Raw genomic sequence first — 16,142 nt, forward strand, 5'->3', positions numbered from 1 at the left:
TCAACCTGTATACCCAGCTGAAACTACCTTTCTTTGCCCTCATTCCGCCTCAATTGTATGTTGAAACCGTGATTGTTCTTATTGTATTTCTTGCTTTCATTCACAGTTTCCCGTAGCGAAAGTGAACTAGTCTTGCTATGACCTCTTGGATCTAGACCGTTGAGAAAGTGTCGTTGTGATTCTAAGAGCTAGTTTATTGCTGTCCATAGCTGCTTGAGCATTTGCTTTCGTTATCTGGTTCGAATTTCAGTATTTCTTGTGTATAAACGAGTAAATCTTAAGGTTTTATTTTGATTGTTGGACAATACTTGTTTGCTTTCGCTTGAAATTGAATTCAAAATCGTACAACAGCTTTCTTTTTGTCATAAACCAACATTAAGAGAGAAGAAAAGAAATACTTGCATTGTGCATGTGCATTTTGACAGTTTGCATGTCGATTTAGGAAAAGTTCATCAGTGTGTGCTCTATGATCTGTTTGAAAAGATGATGTCTTTCTTTTCCTTCAGTAGTTAAGGTTTTCATAAGTTGAAAGAATTGAAAAAGCTTGCTTATCATTCTTAGACTGCATTTAGGAGTTGTATCATACATCACGTGGTGATCCATAAAGGAAAACTGCTAAGCAAGATCAACCTAAAAAGAACTGAATTTATCTAACAACGCTTTGAAACATAACGAAACACAGTAGAGGTCTAGGTAGAGACGTGAACCGGCGTCGTTAAACATAGTGACCGTCGATCTCTACGAAGGTGGGTGATTCCTCCTGAGGGACGATAGCACTAATACGGACTTGTGCCCCCACGTACTGTCGCGTATATTGGGGGACCCCTATAGGAACAAAGCCTTTATCCATAGGAAGCCGTGTCGGCCGCCCTACTGATCGCGATGCAGTGAACACAACATTCACGAAGATCGACCACTCGTACCGTAAAACGTATTCTCTGGTTTCGTGAAAGGTTTGGCACACCCTTGCCTAGAACTCCAGAGTAGTTTCTTTTGGCCTTTTTCAAACTCTATAACTAAAAAAGTCCATCCGAGCATTTGTCACTTCGGGCTCGTTAATACATCGAAGGAGACTAGAGTCATCTTTAGCTTTTTCTCGACTCTTAAAACATGAAAAAGCAAGTTGTGTCTTAAAAAGCGTCTAAAATTAATTCAATTCGAAAACACATTTTACCCTGTGCATTGTTGGTTGATCAAGTAATCCGCAAGCGTGGGAGAAAATCAATCGATGAACCACCGTTCGCAGAGGCGTACGAGTAAACCGTCTTTGTCTCTGGATTTGAAAACAACCCGGGCAAAGCGATCTCATTCAACTGGTTCCAAATCTCCTGTCAAAGTTAGAACAAGTGTTTCGGCGACATCTGAGGTTCCGGTTACGCCAAACATTTCTAGAAACCCTGCCCCTATTGAAGAAGTTCAACAGCCCCAGAAGGATAGTAACACTGATCCTAGTCTGAGAGCAAATACTTGTGTTACTGAATCAGTTCCATCAACGATCGGTTCAGAGAGTCTTGCTCCTCAAACAACTGTCGATGTCGAAACAACCCCTTCTTCGGCACCAGAAATATTCTACGGACCTGACGGTCTTCCTCTTCCACCCGGTCTGATCGCAATAGAAGAAATTGTAGAAGATCCGCAAGCAACTACTCCAACGCGTTTTGGAGCAGGGATCACTCTACTTCCTACTGCATCAGAAGCTAGCCTATCACCCAGAGAAGTTCCTGAAGAATCGCTAGGCAATCTACTGGATAGACTAAAAATGTCTGAACAACCTTCGACATCTAAGACTGTGCCAAAGGACACAGCGACAGCAGAACTCCCTGCAGTCATTCCGACAATGTTCGCCGGCGTACCATCTGTCCCTAACTCTCAACAGATGGAGAGGGTCCCTTCGGGGGCCGTGACGACAGAATGGTCTGTTCCTGTTTGTTCTCCCAGGATAATACCCGGTAACTCCTGTGTTGGAACTCAACATATTGATCCTTTCGGGAATCAACTTGGACAGTCTGGCCCTCGAGGTGTAATAAATCCTCTCGGTCTCGGACCACCGCCGTATGGGGGGCAATATGCTTTCTCACTACCCCCTCCGGGAGGGTACCCATACGGGAGTTCACAACCATACCCAAGTTATACTGGAATAACTACCAGTGGTTGGATACCTATGCTACCCCAGCAACCAAGAGTTGTATATTCTATGCAACAAAAGATGCCTGTGACGAACATCCCGACGACACCAGCAATTGTGACTATGTCGCAAGTTCAAACGATACCTGTTGCATGTCAACCTCAGTTCTCTCAGGTTGTAATGCAACAACCCTTTGACCCTGCAACCCAACCACAATCGCCGACTGGCGGGGCGACACAAGCACAAACGGGTACCCTTACCCCTCATCTTGGCCCAGTGGTAAGCATTGCGCAACAACCAATGGTATCACAACCATGGTTAGTGCAGTATCAACAACCGCAGTTCCAGCAAGTGTACCAAGGTACCGAGCAGCAGATTTTTGCGAACAATGGACAACCGTACTTACAATATGGTCAAAACCAACCACTATATGGTGGAGTAGTCCATCAACCGTATCAATCATATCAGCATCAATTACATTATGCTGGTATGCAGAGACCAACTGCTCAGGCGATTCCGTCATACCCTGGGTACGCTTCACCTAACTTGAGTCAGCAACTGCCATTCGTGGCAACTCTAGAGTTACCCGATCTACATCGGTTGACAAACGATCCTATCGCCTACGCCCCTTGGTGGCCCGCGATTCCTCACAAACTTCCCTCGGACATTCCTAAATTCAATGGAAATCTGGGCGAAGACCCGTCGAATCACGTCATGACCTTTCATCTGTGGTGTTCATCGAACACTCTGAGCGATGATTCGATAAGACTCCGCCTCTTCCAAAGGACATTGACAGGTCCGGCGGCCAAATGGTATATAGAATTTCCAAGAGCCTCTTTCGACAATTTCGGCTCCTTAGCCACGGCTTTCTTAACCCACTTTCAATTACCAATCAGGTATGAAACAGGAACCGAAATACTGACCAACTTCAAACAGACGACAGCTACTCACATATCGGATCATATACATGAGTGGCGTCGTCAACGTAGGATGGTGAAAACATACGTTCCTGATCAGCTATTAGCTGAATGGTTTATAAAGTCATTACTTCCGGCCATAATGGAAGATGTGGCCAAGGGGGGATTCGTAACAGAGGAGCAAGTCATCGCTCGTGCTCAGTATTTAGACTTGGTATATACTCAGTCTGGCACGCTCTACGACAAAATACCTGATGCCCCTAGACCTGAATTTTCAATTCCTCCCCCTCCTAAATCGAATATTGACTCTCATGCCAGAGATGGCGTGATTGGCACTGCAAGCGCGAAGTCGAGAAAGGCTTCACCTCAGAAAGCCCGTAAGACTTCAGATCGAAATGCCCATGAAGAGATTCTTGCTTCGGAAGTAAATGCCGTATCGACAGATAAAGGCAAAGAAACCAATCAACCAGGAAGCAAGAAGAAAAAAAACAAAGGGAAGAAGAAGCAACAGAATGATCCGTCACCTGAAAAAGCTTCTTCAAGCTCTCCTAGGAAAGGGAAACAGAAAGGGAAGTCACCTGGTCCATGTTCTATATGTGACGAGGATCATTGGACACAAAATTGTCCATACAAAGCTGAGCTCAAGAGATTATTTAAAAGTCCAAAGAACCCAGCTGTGTTGACTGACCCGTTTCCCAACGCAGGTCAAAATATGGTTGATAGTGGAAATGCTTCCCCGTCACAAGTACTGATGTTATCGATCTCTAAGCAATAGAATGATGCTTTGATTTCGACAAGGAACAAAGATTATGGGAATCCGCAACTGTCAAACGAAAAAGGTAAAGATCAACCTAGTAGTTCGACAACGACTTCGACAGAAGTTGTCCCACCCGTAATGCCAGAATTAACAATAAAACCACCTAAGGGTGTAGTACACAAGTCGACGTTTAATCCTCGTGCCAGAGCGGCACAACATTATAACATAGTAGAAGATTTGGCTAAATCGCCATCTGCTATGTCGACTCTAGAGGTACTACAAAATTGTCCATCCCAAAGGCAGGCATTGCTATCGGCAATAGGGGGGGTTGATCCTAAGGATTCAAATCTTGTGTCCTTTGATCACAAAGGGTATGACCCTCAGTTACCAGCTCAATTAGCTTTCCTTATTCAGGTAAAGACCCTCAACAAAACTGTTCACAGAGCAATTATTGACGAGGGGGCATCGACATGTATTATGTCGATGAGCTGCTGGAAAACACTGGGGTCACCAACCTTGTCGAGATCTTCGACAACACTAAAGGCTTTCGACGGTAGGACATATACCCCTTACGGTATCCTGAGTAACTTGAAGGTTGAACTAGGTGGAAAAACAGTAGAGATTGATGTTGAAGTCATAGATGGAAATCTGGATTACAACATCCTACTGGGAAGACCATGGATTTATGCCATGGCAGCTGTCGTGTCGACTTATTTTAGGAAGATCGCTTTCCCATTTGAAGGAGGGATTATGGTCGTCGACCAACAGAACTTCCTCCTTAATGGTTCACAAGTTACGGGAAGCATTCCCATGATCCATGAAAGCAATCATTCAATTCAAGATATAGGAGTAGGCCTGTTGAAGGACCCCACAATGATGGGAACTTTCTCGCTACCAAATCATATGTACATAGGAAATGTACCATTGGTTGCTACCTGCAACATGATATCTTCCACGAAGGTCGCAAAAGACAAAGTCATCATGGATCGGGCAATGGTTTTGCACCCGAGCCCAATCGAAATATTGTAGCAATCAATATTTCAGGCATGGGAGGCGAGCCCAAATCAACGCTCGTCAAGTGTTTGGGTAGACAGGTCAGGAGAATGTGGTACCCTTTTGGATCCTTGGTCACGAGTGCATGCAAGTGACGAAGGAATCCTACATTCAATGTTGATTGAGGGGGCACCATGGGATGATAACCACCATCGTTCCATTCCTCAGGAAGATACTCAAGGCGACCTGTATCACCCTTCAGTATTTGAATTCCTAACAAATACTGTAAATACGGTGGACTCCGAGAGAAACCTATCCAATATAGAAGAGACTATAGCCATAGATATCTCGACAAAAACAGACGTTGTAGAGAATATTTATGTCGGCAAAGGTTGTTCCCCTTCAGAACAAGAAATATATAAAGCTCTTTTCCGCGAATTTAGAGATGTCTTTGCTTGGTCATATGATGAAATCCCAGGCATTGACTCGAGTATCGTTGAAAATGAAATTAAGATGTATCTTGATGTCAAACCAGTGAGACAACGGCTTCGGCAGGTGCACCCCAAGAAAGCCGCTGCTATCAAGGCGGAAGTTGAAAAGCTCCTCCATGCTGGTTTCATCTACCCGGTTCCTCTAACCGATTGGGTATCGAATATTTTCCCTGTTATGAAGAAACAAGGAACAATATGAGTGTGCGTCGATTATAGGGATGTAAATCAAGCTTGTCCAAAGGACAACTACCCTACACCCTTCATCGACCAGATAATTGATGAATGCGCCGGATGTGAAATCTTTTCGTTTATGGACGGATTTTCGGGGTATAATCAAATTAATATCCGCCCACAGGACCAGTCAAAGACTGCATTTATTTTTCCGTGGGGCACATTCGCTTATCGAAAATTACCCTTTGGTTTAAAGAACGCAGGGGCGACTTTTCAGAGAGCAATGAATTATGCTTTCCATGACATCAAGAACATCGTTCAACCTTATCTCGACGATCTTCCGGCTCATTTGCGAAAGCGGACTGATCACCCGCAGCATTTAAGAGAGATATTTCTACGTTGCCGACACTACAAGATAAGACTCAATCCGCACAAATGTGTGTTTTGCATCGGTTCTGGTCGTTTACTTGGCTTTATAGTCTCCAAGGATGGGATTCGTCTCGACCCTTGCAAGGTGCAGGCAATCATTAATTTGCCTCCACCTTCGAACTTGCTTTAAATTTAGAAACTCCAAGGGAAAGCAAACTTTCTGAGGAGGTTCATTCCAAATTACGCAGAACTTGCTAAAGGTTATACCCATCTCCTGAAAAAGGATGTACCGTTCGTCTGGGACCAGGTTGCGCAAGCTTCCTTTGATGCTTTGAAAAAAGCGCTAATCAAAGCATCATTAATGTACGCCCCAGACTACCTAAGGGATTTTAACCTGTATCTGGCTGCAGCAGATACGACCATTGCGATGGTTTTAGTTCAAGAAGTCGATGGAAGTGAACACCCTATATATTATTTAAGTAAAAACTTAAATGATACGGAAAGTAAATATTCTCATGTTGAAAAGCTAGCATTGGCAGCTGTTCAAGCGATACAAAGATTTCGGCATTATGTCCTCTTTAGGAAGACCACTGTATTGTCAGATTGCAACCCCATGACGTATATACTGTCGCGACAGTTTCTTGGGGGCAAATATTCAAAGTGGATAGCTATCCTTCAAGAGTTTGATCTGGAATTTGTTAAATCCAAATCAAAGAAAGCTTTAGTTTTCGCAGAATTATTATGCGATCTCCCATCATCGTACAACGATGAAACGTCCAAAGAATCAATCGTGGACGAGAGCTTGTTTCTGATATCAGCAAGTGACGAGTGGTATGGAGATATAATAGTTTATCTCCAGACCCAAAAATTTCGGCCAGACACCTCCCACTCAGAACAAAAACGCATTTGATACCAAGCTAAAGACTACATGATCGTCGGTGATACACTTTACCGTCGTGGTGTCGATACGGTTCTGAGAAGGTGTCTAACCCATGAGGAAGCCGAAAAAGCCCTGAATGAATGTCATTCAGGCACCTGTGGGGGGCATCAATCTGGATATGCTACAGCACAAAGAATCTTACGAGCAGGATACTTCTGGCCAACCATGTTCAAAGATTGCATAACCGCAGTCAGAAGTTGCCATGCATGTCAGATTTTTGATAGCAAAACCAGAAGACCCCCCGCTCCTTTACAGCCGATAATAGCTATGGGGCCTTTCGCCAAGTGGAGCATCGATTTCATGCAATGTAACCCCACCTCTACTGGGGGGCATGGGTATATTATAGTCGTAGTTGACTATTTTACCAAATGGGCCGAGGCGATGCCTACGTTGGATAACACTGGTGAAACAACAACCCTATTCTTTTTTAATCATGTCGTCGCCAGATTCGGCGTACCACAGGCCATAGTAACAGATCATGGGTCGCATTTTCACAATCACATGATGGTTGAATTAACTGCCAAACTAGGATTGTCTCACGACAGCTCTACTTCGTACTATCCGCAAGCTAACGGACAAGTTGAAGCAATCAACAAGGTCCTGAAGCGTATGCTGCAAAGGATGGTTGGGGTTCACAAAAGAAGATGGCATTTGATCCTGTACTCGGCTTTGTGGGCCTACCGAATGTCGGTAAGGAATGCCACTGGGTTCACACCGTTTCAACTGGTGTATGGCCTGGAAGCAATCCTACCAATCCAGTGTGAAATTTCGTCCCTTAAACTCGCAATTGATTTCCTCCCCGGAACCTCAGAAGAAGAAGCTCGTTTCTTGGAGTTAATCCAGTTGGATGAAACTCGTCGTGATGCCGCCTTGGCCAACGAAGCCCATAAGAAACGAGTCAAAGCGTAGTTCGACAAAAATGTCAAACCCCGTGTCTTCTCGGAAGGTGATTTGGTCTTGCTTTATGACCAAGAATCCGATAAATTGGGAGCTGGAAAATTCAAGTCCTGATGGATGGGCCCTTATATTGTTAAAAGTGTGTTAGCAAAAGGTGCCTACGAGTTGGTAGATTATGACGGAATCCCACTGGCGCAACCCCGCAACGGGTTGTACCTTAAGCGTTACTATGCCTAATAGTAACCTGTATGCTTTTGTTACATTTTTGTTTTCGCTAAAGCGTTTTTCCGGTTTAAGTAATCCGCTTTTTACACTTATTGCAGATGTCGAATCCATTGGAACCGTGGGTTGGATATGCTGACAGAGCGAGTCGTAGTTCGAGGAACCTATCCTCTGCAGCTTGGGCCATTTTTAACCCAAGCGGCGAGTTAGTGAGTTTCAGGGGGGTATGTATTGGTCAATCAACAAATAATATCACTGAGTATAGCGCGTTGATAGAACTCCTCTCTGATGCCATCACCCATGGCATACGCTGGCTATTCGTCAGGCTAGACTCACAGCTCGTGGTACTACAGTTCAAAGGTACCTACTCTGTCCGAAATCCAGCTATTTATCGCAAGTTCCTAAGAGTTAAAATCTTGGAAAAACAGTTTGATTTTATCCAATATCAACACATTTCCAGAAACTTAAACACATTAACCGACTCATTAGCAAACTATGTGTTAGATAGACATTTGCAAAATTGATAAAAAGAGAAGCATCATCAATGTTTCATATATGGATCACATAAAAACTGGAATAAACCCCGAAAATCAAAAATATATATAACTGTTTACAGTTTACATGTAATGTTCTGTAACCAAGACAAAATCAGTCAAAATGACCCCAAAACTCAAAAATGGCTGGGGGGCACCCTAGCCTAGTGATGCTCATGATAACATGCCACGGCCTGTGCAATCATGCGCAGAAGACGAGACCATCGTCTAGGAACACCAGCAGTATGTCGCTGCAGTCGCAGAGGCAACTCGTCGATCCGTACATCCGGAATCCCAAAGGTAAGACCCTCGACCTGTTCCTGCACAGCTGTAAGAGTCTCGGCCAAGTCAAGGTCACGGAGAATAGCTCTCCCAGGAGCCTCCCCTGCAGGGGCAGCGGCCGGAGCTCTCGGACGAACTGCTGGACGGATGGGACCAACATCTGCATGCATACATGAGTTTGATTAGCGTCTTGATAGAGTAAAGCACAAGAACATTACAAATAAAAACAGTAAAACAGTGATAAGGTCAAGATTTTACCAAGATCACCCCACTGCTCGCCATCCGGTAGCACCAAATCCGGATCACCTCGGAAATCCATGCCAATATATGGATACTCGGAAAAAGCCATATCCTGCCGCTCGAACCACCTAAAGAAGGCATCAGTAAAAGTAATCTGAGATTGACCTGCATGTCTAGCCATGTGGTCAACCCACCTCCGCATGTGTGGCTCAGTGGAAGATGGCAAGTCGAGAATAATGTACTGAGGTTGCATCAGGGGTATCTTCTCCAAAGCGAAGGCAGTCAAAACTGAACCGAAGCCAAAATTCTTCAGTTTCCCGTCCTTTACTTTGGTCAACTGGTTTTTCATCTGAACCAGTACTGCATCACACCAGTTAAAAACTTTCGGCTGGAGACACTCAAGAGCGTGTTGCACATAAGACCTGTTGGCAACATGAGGGGATGCGCTACCGGCCATCCTGCAAATCGTGTACAAAATAGACCTGAGGGACCTGTCAGTGACATCACGGATAGAAACCTTGCCGTCTCTGCTCGACTGGGATCCCTCCCTGCAATACTGACGGACATAATCTTTCACGGAATCACTCCCTCGGGCCGAACCAGATAAGGAAATGGGGGCACCCCGCCTTGACAACCCAGTCAAGAAGTAAATGTCCACTATGGTCAAAGGGATGGACTTGCCCCTAATCTGGAACACTTGGTTAACAGGATCCCAAGCATCAAGCAGGTACTGCAGTAAATGTATCTGTGCCCTCATGCTAGATATACGGAAGAATTTTAGCAAGCCACAGTTCCGCAACGCACTCACGGTAACACGATCATGGAGGGAAATCATGTCCTCCTCTTCATGCTCTCATTCTCGCCACGTAAGAGTCATTCTGCTCCAATAAACTTTGCAAAACAGACAAGAGGAGGAGTAAGATCCCTGACTCAGTAAAGAAAATGGCAAAACTCTCATGAAAAACAGTGCAATCAAGAAGTTTTCTGCGCCCAACGCAGGTAGAGAAGGGTCTACCAGCATTGGGGCACAAACTGCCTTTGAAAATGCAGCCCCCAATGCAGGTTTTGATATGGGGCACCTGCGTTGATGGCAGAGCGCCCTAGAGAAACCCCAGGGGCTCATGGGGGCAGGAAAACAAGCATGAAACTGAGAAATAAGACCATGAAATGATAGAGCTAGGGTTTAGCTCCTACCTGGTGGAAACGGCACTGAAAATCGTCCACAGAATCTCCCGAAATCAGCTGGTGAAAATCGAGGGGAAGAGGCACCTCCAAAGCTCCAACAAACCAAATGCACATGAAATGGTAAAATGAGAGGTAAAAACATCTTTTAAATTGCTTTTTACGTAGTTCAAAGTAAAATATTAGTATTTTTACTTCATGGTATCCATTTCTAACAAGTTTGTTGCAGCAATTGATGAAAACAATACTATCTCTGGAAAAGGAAAAACTAGTCATGGTAAAATATGAATTTGACCTTATCAAACGAGCAGTTTTGGCATAGTTCATGCTCGTTAAAAAATAAACGCAAAATCGAGCAGTTTTAACGCGGACTTCATGCTCGTTAAAAAAAAAACATAAGCAAGTGAGCAAGCTTCCCCCCAGAGTTCAAGCTCATCCAGAAAAAATGAACTGGTAAATAACCATTTGAGACCGTAAATTCATCAGCCATAAAAGCCTTGGTCGTGTTTGTGTACCGTCACCTCCACTTTTCATTTGGCCGATCATTCACATCCACTTGATTGTTTACCTATTTTGAGGAACAGCTGCGAAGAGTGATCTCACCTAGCCATCCTTGTAATACTGCCGTGATTGGAAAATTCCAACCCGTACCTGGAATCTGCAGCTATCCCTATTCATCACTCGTTCCTCAAAATACGAGTCTTCTTTGAGCTCTTTTCACTGACTCGTAAAATATGAAAAGTTTTCCGAGTTTTGGCCTTCCAGCTCGTTAAAAGGACCGAAAGAGCTATCCCTCCTCTAGATTTTAATCTTTTTGGACCTGAGGGATTATTGCACAAGAAGATCGAGCGCTTGTCTAGTTCGGCTCGATAAAGCTATCAAACATTCGTCCCTTCTATATTGTTTTATACTTTTTCGGACCTAAGGGATTAGATGACGAAAAAGGACCCCTGGAGTCCACTTTATGTACCCTTTTCAGACTCTCTAAAAATGAAAAGGACCGAGTTGTCTTTGTCGCTGGGCTCGTTAAAAATATTATTAGATAGCGACAAACTTGTCTTTAGACAAGAACGAGTTTCCCTATCGCTAGGCTCGTTAAAATATAGCGATGGGCTTGCCCGAAGGGCAAGTTATAGAACAAGAATATGTTATCCTCCTCAAGCTTGACAAAAATAAACAGGTTCTGGTTAGAAATGACTGGGGAAAAATTGGGAGAACCTCAAAGCTTAATGGTAGCAGGTCGCTCTTGAACATGACACTTTTGCCTTCGTAAATATCGGGTTGGGTTATTATCATTCACCAGTCCCTTCACCATGGTCTCGCCATACCATCCATACATGGGGTAATGCTACCGATGCATCACATCAGTGTCGTTATATGTTCAAGAGATGTCATTCAGAAAGTGTCAACCGGGTCCCATCCACTACCATACATCATCTTTCATCCTTCCATGACCGCTACCCTGAATCATATTTCACAGATTGTTTTCACCATCATCACTAGCTCCGTTCCGTGTCACTGATGTGGGATTCATTAAGGCCCTCCTTTGACGGATCGCTTCTTGTCGACATCAGCTCACTATCCAAGAAGTTGATCTAGGAACACCCCCTCAGTACTTTGAATCTTGCATGCCTCAATGGCAAGTTTCTCACTTCCGGCGATAGGTATACATTAATGACCTTTGACCGGGGGACTTTGCGTGGTGTTCGACGTCAGATCCTATATTCACGCCACGTGAATTGTGCTGCAGTACCTTGAGGGTCATCATCATTATCGGTGATTCCTCTCGCGCTTGTTAACAGTTTACATTATTGACTAGTAATCAAGCGATGTCTTTCCATGTTCGACTCCAAGAAATTCTCACATGGATCGACTTGTACTTAGTGTGAAGATCGGAAGTTTGAAGACCCCGGATCTAGTTTCATCCATCCGGGCTGCGATATATATTCAGGAGATAAAAACATAGACATGTGCAGCAGATGATCATCCTACTAAAAGGATGATAACTAAAAGCAGAGAATTATCAGTCTATTATCAGACGATCATCTGTTTATGTACAGCAAATGTATTTATAAAGCTGAGCATGGGAAATGCCCGCATCAGCTAGATCATGAAAAGAAAGTATGAAAAAATGATGTATTGTATTGTATTTTGTTACAGGTCACCTCCCAACGATTGAATGAACTTCGGATCCTCCTAATAAATCATTTCACCCGATAAATGACCTCATACTTTAGGGGGCAACTGTTATAGACATTTTTGTGCCTCACAGCATGGAGCATGAAATGTCAATAATCTGAGGGATCCAAAGTCCCTAAACATGTTGTTCTTACCCTTGGAGGAACAAGGTCAGCAAACCACAGCTCTGCAAATCAGTTCTCCACTGAAAAACACTCAAAAACATGTCAATTTTGGATCAAAGCAGCTGCTCCACTAGGCACCTGCGTTGCATAGCAGGTAGAACAAAGGCTACCTACGTTGCATAGCAAGTAGGACAAAGGCTACCTGCGTTGGGTGCACTTGGACATGTGGAAGAATCTTTTTCTCAATGTGCCAGTGCCCAGGAAGCTTCCAGAACGACACTTGGATCAAAAGATTTGCCTAATGATGAGTTAAGAGCTTCTAAAACTTCAAATGAAAGATAGAAACTCCGAGTGGACTCAAGGACTGAAGAACAACTGGAGTTGAAGAGCACAACAAGTCACACATCAAGATGACTTCCCTTCACTCCAAAACTCTATATAAGGATCTCATCCCATGGGATCTGGAGGCCGGAATTTGGTGCAAAGAATCGCTGTTGGTTTACAGTTGTGAGAATTAGGTGATTGCTTGAGGGAGGTGAAGAAGAGATTTCTCTCCTTCGGGAAGGTGATGCTGGATTGGACCTCTCATGGTTGTATCACCGCCTGAACCTTACTTCCATATATTAATAAAGCATTTGAGGTTCTTCTATTCGCATGTGTTTCAATGGTTTATTGTCTTACTTGCGTCTTTGATTTATGCTAATCCTTGAATCGATTATACATGCATGCTTCTTCTAGTTTCCCTTTCTTGTCTTATTTGCAGGATCTCGTGTAGCTGGGCCCGTGAAAAGACCTGGAGCTGGGAGCAAGCGGCAAACGAAGGAGATTGGATCGACCATTTGCGCAAGACATCGGTAAGTGGATCTATCCTTTTTATCTCTTGCATGTCATAAAGAAGAAACTTTAGATAGCTTTGCTTTCAGCTGTTGCTAAGGAACTGTCACCCTTAGAGTGGGTTAGGGTCATTCCGAGTTGGATACTTTCCCCCACAACATCAGGTACTGGGTCAGCTAGTGATTTTTGAGGATTTCTCCGAGTGTGCCTCACAAACTGAGCCAGAGTTGTGATGTGGAGTCACTAAGAGGTTTTGCCTCCAGTAGAGCCGCCAGAGAGATCACTACAACCAAAAATGTGTCCAGACTTTGTCTATCATCAAAGCTGGATCTGTGTCATTCTCCCAAGGAAGCTAAGCTTCAATCTCCTCTCCCCGGCAACGACGCCAATTATGTTAGGGCTCCAAGAAACTCTCTTAGGTTGTAGCTCGAAGATGCCTGGTAACATATAATCTTCAATATGGTTCTAGGAACTTATTGGGATGGGTGATGGTTTTTTTCAAGCCAAATAACCACTTCTACTATGTTTTCACTCCAAACATGCATGAACACCCTCAAAATACAAGGCTTTAGACCACCAATGCTCAACAATTTAGGAATTAGGTGAATAGACAAAGAATACTAACCATACCAACATATGCATACAGAATGTATGATGCCCAGCTTCAACTAGTAAAGAAACTTGCAAATCTAATCTATCAATGTAGAGATAAGATGATAGCTATCTTGCATTAGATATAGAAGAAACCAGAGTGACCTGCTAACTGATACATTCAATTTTCTAATCCAGAGATAAGATGACAATTATCTAACATTAGACATAGAAGAAAGCATGAACACAACACTTCAAGTACAAGCTTAGAACAGAGGAGAAATGGGCATTGAGCAATTAACAACAAAAGAAGCTTGCATTGCTGAAAATGAATATGAGACGCTGCAAGTTACAGAATATCTAGAGTCTCCAGAAGTTGAACCAAAACACAATTGCCAACCTTGATTACCTCTTTCTTCTAGCTATTTATAGTCTATCATTACAATGGCCCTTAGCCATTTAGGGATGGAGAGGTCTTAATTGACCACCAACTACCATTAACTGGCTGATAGCATCGTTGAACACAATTGCTTTCTCTACTACAAAAGATTGATCAGTTCTGGTACTCTATTGTCCTTCCAGGTGGTCGAATTGATTGTGGCAGTGGAGTTCCATAACTATTTAATTCAGTTGTTGAGTCATGCTGTGTCCTTTTATCCTTCGGCCATGCTCTTCTTTTAATTCAGTTTCATGGTCAGACTGTCACCAGACTGACAGAGTCGGCCATCTTCTCCTTTGTGCAACAGACAGGGAGTGGAGTATGGAGTGCATGGGCAGATGAATGGTTGGGAGTGATCGTGAATGGTGGCCATCGGATCAAAGGAGATGTTTGGTGGAGGTTGTGCTCCGGAGGCCAGCGGTCATGGTGGGAGCGGGACCTGTCCGGGCCGTCACATCTTCAGGTGAGCAGATCAGATGATTATCGAGTGGCGGAGATGTGCGGGCGATAATGCACGGGGTGGTTTGATTGGAGTGGTAATGGTTTTTATTAGGCGGGTATCAAGTGATAAGTAGAAAATGTCAGAACTCGTCTGATGCCATTCAATGGATGACACATAGCGGTGGGGAAAGATGAAAACCACCCTCATCGGGCGGTTACTTTTCATGCTTGTTGTTCGTGTGATAAGGGCACTAAGCATTAGATCTGGAGGGGTTGATCCAACAGTGGAGATGCGGCGAAGGTACGAGATGTCTTCGGGGAATGTATTATAAGCGCGTAAGACATATGGGTAAGGTTTTATGGGTATTTTTAGCTTCTGTGCTTGGGGCTATGGCCAAAGGGGTGTTTTTTCAGGATTAGGAGGTTAATAATGGAAGAAGGAAAGGTAAAGTGTGAGCGAGATAAAAGAAGAAGGGGAATGATGGCCCATGTGGGATCCCTTTAAGAACAGCAAAGCAGACCAAGCCTTTCCTTCATCCTTCAAAAAAAAAAATCAGCACTGTGTCTCAGGGCTAATAGGGAATATTACAAAACTAATTTACTTCAGAAAATAAATGACATCTTTACGTAAATATGAATACCAAACCTAGTTACAATTTCCAACATCCCAAGTGTCAGCTCAATTTATTGTGTAAATTAAGGCAAGTATTTTACTATCAATCCAGGTTGGTCAACTTAGAAGCAAGCCACAATTTATGGATTTTTGGATAAGGACCAATATAGAAAGAATTTATGAGAATGGAGATACATATTATAAATATAAATCTCTCTTCACAACTTAAGCAAAAATATCGATGTCTATTCCATAAAAGAATACATTATTGGTCAATGAACTTAGGCTATTTTAGAAAACAAGGAAGAGGCTCTTTTCAAAGAGACATAGTTTTCCTCCATAAACAATTCTATAATGGCATTTCCAATATCTAAGTAAGCATAAAATAATGTAATGAAAGCATGAGAACTTAATATAAGAAAGCTTGGAAGAAGTGAATCTTGTTAAATCTTAGTCCTAGCTCACGGAGAAGAGGCTCTTTTCTAAGAGGCCTCGTTGTCCTTCCACATTCAAGCTAAAAACTAAAAGGAAGCAATATTCACTTAGCACATGCCATCAAATGAATTCACATTAAAGATATTTACAAATATTTACAGCAAATGAATATAATAAACATGGAGAATCAAACTAGCATATGCACAAATATGAGCATCATACAACAAAGTGTACTTAGATTGGTATGGGGACCCTGCAACCTTGCTGGTACACTGCTAAAAATACTCAGGTTCAACAACTCATTCACTCCAACAAACACAAAGAAATAATGAAACAAAATCTCTATCTTCAATTATCTCAAAATAAT

Source organism: Pinus tabuliformis, chromosome 5_2, assembly GCF_031772625.1.
Source record: "Pinus tabuliformis cultivar Carrire ecotype Pingquan chromosome 5_2, CPIR1, whole genome shotgun sequence".
Taxonomy (NCBI): Eukaryota; Viridiplantae; Streptophyta; class Pinopsida; order Pinales; family Pinaceae; genus Pinus; species Pinus tabuliformis.